We start from the raw sequence: 15,215 nt of genomic DNA, 5'->3' as shown, positions 1-15,215 counted from the left end.
TTGCAGAGATGCGAAGACACTAGTCTCGTCCTGAATTGGGAAAAGTGTCACTTTATGGTTAATGAAGGCATTGTTTTGGGGCATAAGATCTCCGAGAGAGGTATTGAAGTTGATAAAGCCAAAGTTGATGCTATTGAAAAGATGCCATGCCCCAAGCACATAAAAGGTATAAGAAGTTTCCTTGGTCATGCCGGTTTTTATAGGAGGTTCATTAAGGACTTCTCTAAAATCTCTAGGCCTCTGACTAATTTATTGCAAAAAGATATTCCTTTTGTCTTTGATGATCATTATGTAGAAGCATTTGAAATACTTAAAAAAGCTTTGATCACTGCACCTATTGTCCAGCCACCTGATTGGAATTTACCTTTTGAAATTATGTGCGATGCTAGTGATAATGATGTAGGTGTTGTTCTAGGGCAAAGAGTTGATAAGAAATTGAATGTTATCCAGTATGCTAGTAAGACTCTTGATACTTGCCCAGAGAAACTATGCTACTACTGAAAAAGAGTTCTTAGCAGTTGTGTTTGCATGTGATAAGTTTAGACCTTGTATTGTTGATTCCAAAGTTACTATTCACACTAATCATGCTGCTATTGAATATCTTATGGAAAAGAAAGATGCTAAGCCTAGACTCAATAGATGGGTTCTCTTGCTCCAAGAATTTGATTTTCATATTACTGATAGAAAGGGACCTGAGAACCCCGTTGCAGACAACTTGTCTAGGTTAGAGAATGTTCTTGATGACCCACTGCCTATTGATGATAGCTTTCCTGATGAACAATTAGCGGTCGTCAATGCTTCTCGTACTGCTCCTTGGTATGCTGATTATGCTAATTACATTGTTGCTTAATTTATACCACCTAGTTTCACATACCAGCAAAAGAAAAAGTTCTTTTTATGATTTAAGACATTACTTTTGGGATGACCCACACCTTTATAAAGAAGGAGTAGATAGTGTTATTAGACGTTGTGTGCCTGAGCATGAACAGGAATAGATTATACGCAAGTGTCACTCTGAATCTTATGGAGGACACCACGCTGGAGATAGAACTGCACACAAGGTACTACAATCCGGTTTTTATTGGCCTACTCTGTTCAGAGATGCTCATAAGTTTGTCCTATCTTGTGATGAATGCCAAAGAGTAGGTAACATTAGTAGACGTCAAGAAATGCCTAATTATTCTCTTGTTAGTGAACGGTTTGATGTTTGGGGCTTTGATTATATGGGACCTTTTCCTGCCTCCAATGTTTATACACATATTTTAGTTGCTGTTGATTACGTTACTAAGTGGGTAGAAGCTATTCCAACTAGTAGTGATGATCATAACACTTCTATTAAAATGCTTAAAGAAGTTATTTTTCCGAGGTTTGGAGTCCCTAGATATCTTATGACTTATGGTGGTTCACATTTTATTGATGGTGCTTTCCGTAAGATGCTTGCTAAGTATGATGTCAATCATAGAATCGCATCTCCTTATCATCCACAGTCTAGTGGTCAAGTAGAGTTGAGCAATAGAGAGCTCAAATTAATTTTGCAAAAGACTATGAATAGATCTAGAAAGAATTGGTCCAAAAAACTTGATGATGCATTATGGGCCTATAGAACTGCATACAAAAATCCTATGGGTATGTCTCCATATAAGATGGTTTATGGAAAAGCGTGTCATTTACCTCTTGAACTTGAACATAAAGCATATTGGGCTATTAAAGAGCTCAATTATGACTTCAAACTTGCTGGTGAGAAGAGGTTGTTTGATATTAGCTCACTTGATGAATGGAGAACCCAAGCATATGAGAATGCCAAGCTATTCAAAGAAAAAGTCAAACGCTGGCATGATAAGAGGATACAAAAGCGTGAGTTTAACGTAGGAGACTATGTATTACTATTAAACTCTCGTTTAAGGTTTTTTGCAGGAAAACTTCTTTCAAAATGGGAAGGTCCCTATGTTTTTTTGAACCACTGAAACAGTAGGAGAGGCTCCTACTGCAAATTAAATAAATGAATCAGCATCTGTACATGAGTGTAAAGTTACAAAGCCATCCCACTTTGTGGGGAAGAGAGGGGGGGTGGAGTTACACTAAGGGTTTTATTACAAGGTTTCAAAAAAGGAAAGTAAGAATTGTTTATTCTTATCTCCCACCCTATAGGTTAAGAGAGCTAGGTCTTCTTTCATTCTAGAGAGCCAGGAGCTTGTGGATGGGGTTATGCCTCTGAAGTGTTTGTTGTTCCTTTCTTTCCAAATGCTCCAAGCAGATTGAAGGAGGATCTCCAGAAATAAGGGTCTGTTCCAAGAAGTTTTAGTAGATTCCACCCAGTCCAACCTATTACCTGGAGAGCTCCCTTACATTCCAATTTTGGCCCAACAAAGTAGGCTAAAGGGACACTGAAAGAAAAGGTGCTCCACCGTTTCATCATTGCATGTAGGGCAAAGAAGGCAGCTGAACGTGTTACCAATGTTATAATGTCTGTGTTTCAACATGTTTCTGGTGTTCAGCCTGTCCGAGAGTAGGAGCCACCCAAAGACTTTGAGTTTCATCATGGTTTTTGACTTCCAAAACCATGAGAATGCAGGATGAGCTTGGATACCTCTAAAGTAGAAATCATAAAATTTGTTGGCCGCATAGAAGTTGGAACCCCAGGTGTATATCCATTCATCATGTATTAGATGATCATCAAGCTGAACGTACGAGGTCAAGTGTTGTAAGTCTCTAGTCTCTGTGTGGGCCTGCGCAGACAAAGGCAAGTGAAATGTTTCTTGCAAGCTGGTGGTTCCAAGAAACGCAGCAACAGAGATGTCTTCATCCTTTGCAAAAGAGAAGGCGCGTGGGTGGGTTTCAGCTAATATCTCATCCAACCACATATCTTTCCAGAATAGCGTGGTTGCACCATTGTTCACATTCACCTGTGTGATTCCTCTATAAATAGGCATTAGCTTTGAAATGTCTCGCCACCAGAAGGAGCCACAAAGATCTGTTGCGTGGGGTATCCGGGAGTTGTAGTAAGAGTTCCAAATCAGCTCCACCCAGGGTAGATCACAATGATTGTAGAAATTATGGAGAAACTTGAGTAGAAGGGCCTCATTCTGGATTTTCAGATTTAGAACCCCAAGACCACCACATCTTTTTGGCTTGCAGACCATATCCCATGCAGCTAGGGAATTGCATTTGTCACCTTGATCCGTTTTCTTTGTCCACAGACATTTTCGTCGTATCTTGTCCAGAAGTTCAACAATTCCAACTGGTAGCTACGTTATCGAGGAGGTCTATCATTCTGGTGCTATAAATATCAACAACTTCAAAGGCACTAGTCCAAGGGTGGTAAACGGTCAAAGAATTAAACATTATATTTCAGGTAATCCTATCAATGTTGAAACTAATATTATTGAAACCATAACCCCTGAGGAATACATAAGGGACATTTTCCAGAATGTTCCAGACTCCAAAAAGGAATAGGTATGTGGTACGGTAAGTAAACCGACTCCAAAACGACTCCAATGGAATTTTTTTTCAGTTTTGGAATATTTAAGAATTTTAGGAAGAAAGTAGTCCGAAAGGGACACGAGGCCCCCACGAGAGTGGAGGGCGCGCCCCCTCCTACTGGGTGCCCCCCTGTCTCGTGGGCACCTCGTGTGCCTCTCAGACTCCGTTTTCTTGCATGTTACGTATTTTGGAGGACAAGCTTTTCGAGAGGGTTATCAAACCCTATCTCGTGGAAGTGCTGCAACACCCTCAAACCATTGAGATGCATGAGGGGGTGTTGCACATCCGCGATGTGGAGGGACCAAGGCGTACCGGAAGCGTGGAGACAAAGCTCGAAGCCGTGGAGCAGCAAGTTTTCAAGTGCCAAGGGATGGTGGAGCATGGACTCAACGCCAACTAGATGATGATCACGGAGTTCACCAACAACCACAAGCTGGACGCCAAAGTCATTGGGGATACCATCTTCAAGCTTCAAGAGAAAATCGAGCACCTCCAAGCCCAAATCTATGACCTGCAAACCAGAACTATGAGTATGAATATAGATTCAAGAGGATGAGTTTGGCTGCAGATTTAAGGATCCCGGAGACACGATCATCCTTCTATGATGGAGAGCCTATGCCTTGGAAGACGGACGACAAGCCTACATCATCAACAACTCCTACTTCACCACCTCCGAGGACATAATCACATGGGTATGGGCACTCCCCTTGGCAACTTCCAAGCTTGGGGGAGGTGCCCCGGTATCGTATCACCATCACACCCCTATCTTTACCGTTTTATTTAGTTCGATCCTTTTAGTAGTATCTTGATCTAGTAGATTGAAGTTTTGATATCAAGTAGTTTTGAGTGTTGCTTTGTGATCTCTTTATGTAATCGAGTCCGTGAGCTATCTATAATAAAGATTAGTGTTGAGTCAAGGGCTTTTCTATGTTGCTATGATCTTAAGGAAGTAGAAAGAATAAAAGAGTTCATATTGATCTTGTGGATAGTGATGACTTCACATATAGAAAGTATGAGGCATAAAAGTTGTTGAGAGTTGATAAACGTAGTCCTGGTCATCGTTGCAATTAATAGGAAGTGATAAGGAAAGAGGGGCACATATTATCTTGGACACCTTTTATAATTGGGAGCACTCATTAGGTATGACATGCTAAAAGAATTGACGTTGGACAAGGAAGACAACGTAATGGTTTATGTTTTCGCACATCTCAGTTAAAGTATATTGTCATTGACCTTCCAAACATGTTGAGCTTGCCTTTCCCCCTCATGCTAGCCAAATTCCTTGCACCAAGTAGAGATACTACTTGTGCTTCCAAATATCCTTAAACCCAGTTTTGCCATGAGAGTCCACCATACCTACCTATGGATTGAGTAAGATCCTTAAAGTAAGTTGTCATGTTGCAAGCAATAAAAATTGCTATCTAAATATGTATGACTTATTAGTGCAGAGAAAATAAGCTTTGTACGATCTTGTTGTGGAAGTAATAAAAGCAACAGACTGCATAATAAAGGTCCACACACAAGGGGCAATATAAAGTGACGTTCTTTTGCATTAAGATTTTGTGCATCAACCCTAAACACACATGACAACCTCTGCTTCCCTCTGTGAAGGGCCTATCTTTTAATTTATGTTTTTACTTTATGCTTGAGTCAAGGTGATCCACACCTTTCCCTTTTTCATGTTATCCTTTGGCAAGCTCCTCGTGTTTGAAGGATCATGATATATATATATCCAATTGGATGTAAGTTAGCATGGGCTATTATTGTTGACATCACCTAAAGGTGAATACGTTGGAAGGCAACACAATATCTTTCTCAGTGTCCGGCTGAAACTCCATAACCACAAGTATTGCATGAGTGTTAGAAATTGTAGAAGACTACAAGATAGTTGACTATGTGAACTTGCTGAAAAGCTTTATTGTTGACTCTTTCTGATGTTATGATAAATTGCAATTGCTTCAATGACTGAGATTATAGTTTGTCAGTTCTCAATGAAGTTTTTGAACCATACTTGACATTGTGAATTGATTGTTACTTGAGCATAGGAAATCATATGATAAAATCTATATATGTTGCTGTTATAAGAATGATCATGATGCCCCATGTCCGTATTTTATTTTTATCGACACCTCTATCTCTAAACATGTGGACATAATTTTCGATATCGGCTTCCGCTTGAGGACAAGCGAGGTCTAAGCTTGGGGGAGTTGATACGTACATTTTGCATCATGCTTTTATATAAATATTTATTGCATTATGGGTTGTTATTACACATTCTATCTAAATACTTATGGCTATTCTCTCTTATTTTACAAGGTTTACAATGAAGAGGGGGAATGCCGGCAGCTGGAATTCTGGCAGGAAAAGGAGCAAACATTGGAAACCTATTCTGCACTGCTCCAAAAATCCTGAAACTCCATGAAACATCTTTTTGGAATTAATAAGAATTATTGGGCAGAAGAAATACACCAGGGGCCCACACCCTGTCCAGGAGAGTGGAGGGCGCGCCCCCCTACTGGGCGCGCCCCCTATCTCCTGGGCCCCCTGGTGGGCCTCCGGTGTCCATCTTCTGCTATATCAGACCTTTTACCCTGGAAAAATTCATGGGCAAGCTTACGGGACAAAACTCCGCCGCCACGAGGCGGAACCTTGGCGGAACCAATCTAGGGCTCTGGCGGAGCTGTTCTGCCAGGCACACTTCCCTCCAGGAGAGGGAAATCATCACCAACGTCATCACCAACGATCCTCTCATCAGGAGGGGGTCAATCTCCATCAACATCTTCACGAGCACTATCTCCTCTCAAAACCCTAGTTCATCTCTTGTATCAAAACCACAAATTGGTACCTGTGGGTTGCTAGTAGTGTTGATTATTCCTTGTAGTTGATGCTAATTGGTTTACTTGGTGGAAGATCATATGTTCAGATCCTTTATGCATATTATTACCCCTCTGATTATGAACATGAATATTCTTTGTGAGTAGTTACGTTTGTTTCTGAGGACATGGGTGAAGTCTTGCTATTAGTAGTCATGTGAATTTAGTATTTGTTCGATATTTTGATGAGATGTATGTTGTCTTTTCCTCTAGTGGTGTTATGTGAACGTCGACTACATTACACTTCACCATTATTTGGGCCTAGAGGAAGGCATGGGGAAGTAATAAGTAGATGATGGGTTGCTAGAGTGACAGAAGCTTAAACCCTAGTTTATGCGTTGCTTCGTAGGGGCTGATTTGGATCTATATGTTTAATGTTGTGGTTAGGTTTACCTTAATACTTCTTTTGTAGTTGCGGACGCTTGCAATAGGGATTAATCATAAGTGGGATGCTTGTCCAAGTAAGGGCAGTACCCAAGTACCGGTCAAACCGCATATCAAATTATCAAAGTACCGAATTTGAATCATATGAACGTGATGAAAACTAGCTTGACGATAATTCCCATGTGTCCTTGGGAGCTCCTTTCTCATTATTAGAAATTGTCCAGGCTTATCCTTTGCTACATAAAGGATTGGGCCACCTTGCTGCACTTTACTTACTTTATTTACTTGTTACTCGTTACTATTTATCTTATCACAAAACTATCTATTACCTACAATTTCAGTGCTTGTAGAGAAAACCTTACCGAAAACTGCTTATCATTTCCTTCTGCTCCTTGTTGGGTTCGACACTCTTACTTATCGAAAGGACTACGATTGATCCCCTACACTTGCGGGTCATCACCCCCTAACGCAGATGAACGGCAAACTCATGATGTCCTCGCCGCCCCGGTCCCTCTAGCAAGAAGAAGTCCTTGAACGATGTGGCTGTGAGGTCCACTGTTCGATGCGCTCGTACGGTGGCTGTGCCCAGCAAGCTCGCAACCCCCCTCGGCATCCTTGTCCTCCCATCAGGTTGTGGTCTCGTGACTTGTAGTCCACCATGCCGCAGCACCGTCTCAGGTGGGGAACGAGGGTTATGAATCAATCACAAACGAACCATTGCAGGTACCCCTCCGGTCTCTAAAAGCACCATCTTAATCTACCTAGGTACTGAGTCCTATCACGATCTCATCTGGATATAGTGCTAGTTGATTCCTAATTTTTATGTGGCAAGTATTGTTTTGACATCTCCGTGTTACTGTATGCATACCCTTTTCCTTGGTCGATTTTGTTATGTCCTTTGTGCAGTTTATCACCAAATCAGAGATGAATATCTTTGAATTTTGTATCAACATGACACACATATGATGCATCCAAATATCCATGCTTCTTATGCATCATTCACGTGCTTCTTCACTGAACAGAGTTTGCGCCATTCTAGCCATGCTTCTATTTTTCTTTACTATTTGTGTTATCTTGAGATAGCATGAAATTAACACTATTTCCAAATACCACCAGTGCATGTTGGCTGCCATTATAGGTTGAAGAATCTACTGCCATAGCGAGACGATGACGATAAGATGGCTGGTGTGAGTAGCAGCGGTGATGGCAAGGACGTCAACAGGGAGTAGGGACATAGAATGTGATTGACCTCTTGTTCGGGGGCGTTGCATCTATGGTGCTCCTAAACGGTGGGTGACATTGCTCGGATCGGAATCGTCTCTCATGCTTCCTACCCTCGACACCCCTGGTTCCTCAATGTCACTGGCTCTACATAGTGGGAATGGCATGCTTCATTTTCACAGACGTGATGCTTCAGATTCTTTGTATTAAGTTTTAAACTACCTATGTATATGCTTCCTTCAGTTTAATATCTAATATGTGCTTCGATATCATATGTGGCATGTTTTTCAATCATCTACATGTTTGCTTTGTTATTTAAACAGGTAATGCTTCTGAACTATTTTGTTCATGCTTCGGCAATTGTCAAACTATGTTCTTGATGGCTCACTACGACATAAAATGCATTCGTATACATTTGACATGATATGTTTCCTGGAAAATACTCTGTGTGCTTTGTTTCTTATGATAGTATGTGGAACCAGTACTACATTTCTCATGCATCAATCTGATAAAATTGCACTTCGAAACACAACCATACATGCTTCATAGTCATAGCATAAAAGAAATAATGATAATGCTTGGAGAAAAATGTGACCATGAAGTACGAAGCATGCGTTGTACTGCTGGAAGCATATATTTAGCATATGATCGAAACAAACATGGAATACAAGGAAGCATCATGCACGTATGGAAAAACCTGTGATTATATGGACGAATATTGGAAGCATATATGGAAGCAGCGTATTATAGCAAGTTTACGAATATTATGGAAGCATATTTTCTAGCGCATTGAAACAAAATTTTGCAAGAATTTGCTATTATTATATGTCTTCCCTTTGCTTGATTTTTGGGTGTGATTCACTTGTGGAACATAATTACATGGAAACAAAGGTGGACCCACATCTAAATTCTGACTGACCGTGATTTCGGGGAGCAATTAATTCTATGAAGCAGATTACAAGGAAACTACCAAGAAAAAGACCCACACTCATACTAATCTAACAGTTGAAGCAATATCATCCTACGGTGTTGGGCTGGTCTGATGCTAGGCTAGGGATCAGTAGTCTGATCCCTAGCGGTGCCCATTAAATAAATAACTATGATTGTTGTTTGATTGTTTGGGTGATTGATTGATTGAATTGAGTGGAATTTGAAACTTTTATAAAGTTGAATGAGAGGGAATAAAAGGACTTTCCCAAAAATTTCATCTTTGCAATTTGATGTCCATGAATTCAAACTCATTTCATCACAAAAACCTTAGAGTGAAGATGATATGACTTCTTCCATTTGAAATGAAAAGGGTTTTGAAAAGATTTGAATTCCATCTAAAAATATTTCAAATTCAAAACTTTATGCAACTCAATGATTTTCATGAGAGAAGATAAAATGACTTCTTCAAATTATATGAAATATGAGTTGGAAGTTTAAAACAATCAAATTGAAGGTCATTTGGAAGTATTTTGAAAACACCTTTCAATTTGGAATTATTTGGATTTTATTCAAATTATTTTTCTCCAAAAATAAAATACATGTAAAATAGGGTAAAATGATTCCCTACAGTAGAAAAGTTGAGAAAAATAAATTTGAAATCATTGTGGTATTTTAAAAATGATTTTTATTGGGTTGTATTGCAACAGTAGCACTATTTGCTTTATTTATTTTTTTGTTGATTTTATTTGGACTTCAAAATATATTCATGTATTAGGATTTCTTTTTCTCAACATTTTGATATATTATATGTCCATATAATATTTTTATTTTGGCTCTTTTTCTTTCTTTCAATTTTGTTTAAAAAAATCCTTTCGAACAGTGCCAGGCCGAAGCCCAGCACTGTACTCTCTCTCTCCCCTCGCCCTATCGGCCCATCTGTCTGAAGTGGCACATGTCCTTCTTCTCCCGCACGCAAAGCATTTCGCTTCGATCGCCTGACCCCTCCTCTCACTCTCGCTCTCGTCTCTCCCTCACTGACACCCGAGCCCACCATCTTCTTCCTCCTTCCGCAAGACACGCGGAGCATCGCCGCCGCCGGAATCCCGGATCTCTTGGGATAGCAAAATCCACCTCGCCCCTCCTCCAACTCGACCTCCCCTCTATATAAACCCCCTCCCTCGACCCGTTCTCACTTTTTTACCTCGCCGAGACCTTGTGCCTCGCCCGGATTTCCTCGCTGGAGCACCGCCTTTGCCACCGCGCCATTGCTGCCACCCTGCTCCACTCCGCCTACCTCGACGCCTTCCGAACCCACCATCAACCTTCCCTCGCCCGAGTTCCCGCACCACCGGAGCCGCCGCCATCCTCACCACCGATGTCAACCACCGGAGCCGAAGCCTGTCACCGTCGCCCCACTCCTGTCGGACCTCCCCGAAGATGAACTCCACCACCACCGGAACCGTCTCGCCCCGCCGCATCCGCCCGTCACCTCCGCTGTCGCCCCCGACCACCGGAACAATGTCGCCGCCGACACTCGACGCCCAAGTCGCCGCCAACCTCCGCTGTAAGCCGGCCAACTCCTCCCCTTCGTTCGATCTAGGGTTGACAGTCCAGATTAGATTGATTTTTTTATGAAACCGTTGCGGTTATATAGCGGACATTTGTTAGTTTACTTTAGCTGCGAGCAGCCCTAGACCGTCCGATCGAGATCTAACCGTCAAGTTATATCTATTTTTTTCTGTTGCTCACCGAAGCGTTTTACGCTAACTATAGGTCATCCGCCAGCTACTCATTTTCGGTCGCCAAGGTGGCCCAGTAGAAATGCGCCACGTAGCACTGCCCGGCCCGTAGTGTTTTTTATTTCCAGTTTCTGTTTTAAAAAGATAAATAGTTTCAATCTTAGATACTCAATATCTTTTATGTTTTAGATCCAAATTGAGTGATTCTTTTTGCATTAGATTCAAAATTTCTTGAAGTTTCTGTTTGCGTACTTAGTTTTCAAATTTCAGTAGTTTAAATTTGAATTTGTTGAAATTTGTTGAAATCACTATTTTGGCCATAACTTGAGTTTTATAAAATATTTTTTATTGGTTCTTTTTGCTAATGTTTTGTTTATCCAGTAGCTTATGGTGATATATTTTTGGTTTATTTTAAATTAGAGTTTTAAGCAAAACAGTACTGTTTTAGTTATAGTTTAGTTTTAGTCTTTTCTTTATTGTTTTTATTAGTTTTAAATTAATTCTTTTTGTCACTTTTGATAATTAGTTTTATATTCCTATTAGACTACAGTAGACAAAATTTATTTTATGTAAAATATATTTTCTTTAGTTTTGTAAGTAAACTTGTATATGTTATAGTTAGAGCTCTATAAAAGCTTTTTATTTGTTTCTTTTTGCAAATAAAATTTTATGAAAAATAATTTCTGTTAAGTTAGTTGTTTTACTTTTTCTTTTCTATTAATTTATTAGTTTAGAGCTTTATTTTGCTGTTAAGTCTTATGTAGGACAAAAACTACTTTAGTAAAGTCTTAGATTTTTTTCCTTAGTAGTTTTTGTTTGTAGTTTTATTTGAAGTTTCTTTGAATTTCCATTGAGTTTTATTATTGAGTTACTTTGTTGTTTTGATTGTTATTTTGAGTGTTAGAAATTTTTGCTAGGATGTTTGCTTATAAGAATGCCATGTTTGACTTAATAGATTCTCAACGGAGTGACAAATAGTTCTACCAAGTCTTTATCTGAGTGCGATAATCTTCATCAACTTACCAGGCAAGTTCACTTTGACCATGTTGTTCATACCTATGTTTTACTTGCATGTAGTAGCACCCTTTAGACAATCCCTCCAGTAGTGTTACTGAATCTTGTAGTTGAGTAGAATGCATGAGGTAGGAATCCATCTCCCTGTTACCAAGCCCGGGATGTTATATAGTTTTACTGCTATGCTATAGTAGACGGGGTTTGGTATGAGTGCTTGAGAGTGTTGTGAAGGAGGACTCTATGTCAATGACGCCAACTCCATGATGGCATCTGGAAGGACTGCATCTTCAAGGCCTCAAGACTCCCAAGACACGAGACAAGAATTCAATACACACTACAGGGTGAAGGACGGTTTACGGGCACCCTAGAGCAACCAGTGGATGGTTGAGATGCATGGAGAAGCGCCATGACATCTTGCAGAAAGCTTCACCCAGACTCAAAGAGACAGAAGAATACTTCATGCCCGGAAGCTTACCTATGCAACCGCAAGTCACTATGGGTTGTGGCTTGGTTGACCTTAGTTGTGACTCTAGCTGGGACGGTGCTAGCAGATGTAGAACTACGGTAGGATTGGATGAGCACCGGACAGTGGTCAGGGGAACTCTTCGGAAGATCATGTTTCGGTCATCTTGTTCTCAAACACCCTGAAGTGCGAGAACGTAAAAAGAGGGATCGAATCTTGCGGGTAAAGTGTACAAACCTCTGCAGAGGGTTAAAACCTAATCGATTAGTCGTGTCCCCAGTTATGGACAATTTGAGCCTTTGGACTTGGATCTATCTCGGAACTCTCAACACTGGACTAATAACTTAATTGTGGGCAACTTATGATGATTTTGGGGTATGAGACATCGGTTGGCGGAACCATGTCATGATAGAAAACTCCGTAGTATAGACTCATGATATTTCTTTGATGTAGGGAAAATAAAACTAGCTTTTATGCAAAACAAAAACTCAGACATGGAGCCACAAAGCCATATTGCATATAGTATAGTTTTATCATATGTTTTCTCTTATTTGTGATCTTGCTGGTACATTCAATGTACTGACCTACACGGCTGCAACATATCATGTTGCACATACTTTCTCCCGACGAGTAAGAGTACGATACAAGGTTACGATCTACACTCAACCTGCCGATGGCGTTGATGGGACTCCACACCCGACTATTTGTTTTTGCTGACAATTATGAGGTATATATCAGTTTTACGTTATTCATACATGTGATTGCACTTCAATATATACACTGATGTACTGTGTGTGCCAGCATACTGATCCAGGGATGGCACGGATACACAGAGGTTTGACCGTCTGAGGTTGGGTCCCTACAAGGTGTTACACCGATGCATAGAGGGGGGAGAGTTGGTGATGACGGCAGCAAAGTTGTTGGTGTAGATCGCCATCATGATGGTTGCCCCAGCGGCACACCGGCGCCACCGGGAGAGAGGAGAGAGAGCCCCACTGTTGGGAATCATTGCAGGGAAAACAATAAAAGTTCTACGCACACACAATGATCTATCCATGGAGATGCATAGCAATGAGAGGGAGAGTGTGTCTACGTACCCTCGTAGACCGTAAGCGGAAGCATTTCATAATGTGGTTGATGTAGTCGAACTTCTTCATGCTTCAACCGATCAATTACTGAACGCACGACACCTCTGCGTTCTACACACGTTCAGATTGGTGACGTCCATCGCCTTCTTGATCCAGCAAGATGTCGAGGTACTATATGAGTTCCATTAGCACGACGGTATGGTGATGGTGATGGTGAGGTGATCTCCACAGGGCTTCGCTTAAGCACTACGAAAATATGACCGGGGGTGTAAACGGTGGACGAGGGTGCCGCACACGGCTAGCCAATTGTCTGGCGTGTGCTAGGCACCCCCCTCCCACATATATATAGGTGGGAGTGAAGGAGGAGCAGCCATAGGAGGCACCCAAGTAGGAGGAATCCTACTTAGAGTCCCCTCCAAGCCGCGCCCCCTCCCGTGCCATATATAACCGAGGGGGAAGGAAAGAGGGGGGAGAGGGAAGGAAGTGAGAATCCTAATCCACACTTTCCTTTTCCTTCTCCCCTTTCCTTCTCCTCCTTAGGCTGGCCCATATGGGGGCGCACCAGCCCCTTGTGGCTGGTGCGTTTACCCTCTTAGCCCATAATGCACATATCTTTTGCCGGGGGTGCCCGGAACCCCTTCCGGTGACCCAATAAGTACCCGGAACCCCCCGAAACACTTCTAGTGTCTGAATACCATCGTCCTATATATCAATCTTTACCTCTCGACCATTTCTAGACTCCTCGTCATTTCTATAATCTCATCCGGGACTACGAATAACATTCGGTCACCAAATCACATAATTCATATAATACTATATTGGCATCGAACGTTAAGCGTGTGGACCATATGGGTTCGAGAACTATATAGACATGACTGAGACACCTCTTCGGTCAATAACCAATAGTGGAACTTGGATGCCCATATTGGCTCCTACATATTCTAAGAAGATCTTTCTTGGTCAAACCATTATGACAATATATAGTTCGCACACGAACACGTCATCGTGTACCTCCAACATCGAGGGTGATGCACCGCAGCTCACGTCAAAGGAGACTCGTCCGGAAGCGCGATACGCAAGCAATCTGGCGGGCGCTTTGGAAAACAAGAAACCCCACACGCCCAAGAGGGACCCCGTCAGGGCGAGCGCTGGCTATGGGCTGCCCTATGTCGACCTGATCACCCCTAGGGCCTCGAGATTCGCCACCCTGCAATGAAGAAGAACAAGCGAAGAATGAGAAGGAAGAAGAAAAAGGAAGAGAAATAAAAGTAAGGTAAAAAATGGCAGATGATTTGTTCGATTGTGTGTTGTTCAATCGGCCGTCACCCCTTAGATATATAAAAGGCAGCCGGACTTCCCGTTCAAGGAAAAGGCTTGGATTCACGCCCAAAACCCTAGTCAAATTCGGATTGGTTTTGTCCGAACTTTTCAAAACTGTTTGGTTTAAACTGGCTGCACCTTGCGGGTCTTTTTTGTGGCAGTAAAAGACCTCGGATGAAAACACGCCCAGAAGCATGTTTACTTGTTTCGATGAGACAAACAACTTTTATATTGAATGTTTTTCGGTTTGAGGACATCTTCAGGGCCTAATCACTCGCACACAACAGACTGTCACTCGCGCTACCCATCACACACCATGTCTGATGGGGCGAGCCAGTTTTACCTCGTGACAGAGCCATATTCAAATGGCTCTAACTTTTGCATACGATATCGGATTGAGACGATTTTTATATCAAAATCATCCGTTTTGACGAGATGAAGACAATTTGTGTACAACGTATTCTCATATGAGGCCATCTTGGGGGCGTGATCAGCCAAATAGTATTCTGGATACAAAATCAGTACTTCGAACACAACTTCGGCCTTAGAGATGAGACCGGATGACTATGGCCCAAATATCAAAGTTTCTCCTTTTGATGATATGGAATATTCATACTTTTAGCACTTTTTTGTTTGAGGCCTTCTTAGTTATGTTTTCGACCATGTATGGTGTCAACACATGCCCCCCTATTTTTCGGCAAAA

This window comes from Triticum aestivum, chromosome 6B (assembly GCF_018294505.1).
Source record: "Triticum aestivum cultivar Chinese Spring chromosome 6B, IWGSC CS RefSeq v2.1, whole genome shotgun sequence".
In the NCBI taxonomy this organism is placed as follows: Eukaryota; Viridiplantae; Streptophyta; class Magnoliopsida; order Poales; family Poaceae; genus Triticum; species Triticum aestivum.
Note: the sequence above shows the minus strand (reverse complement) of the source record.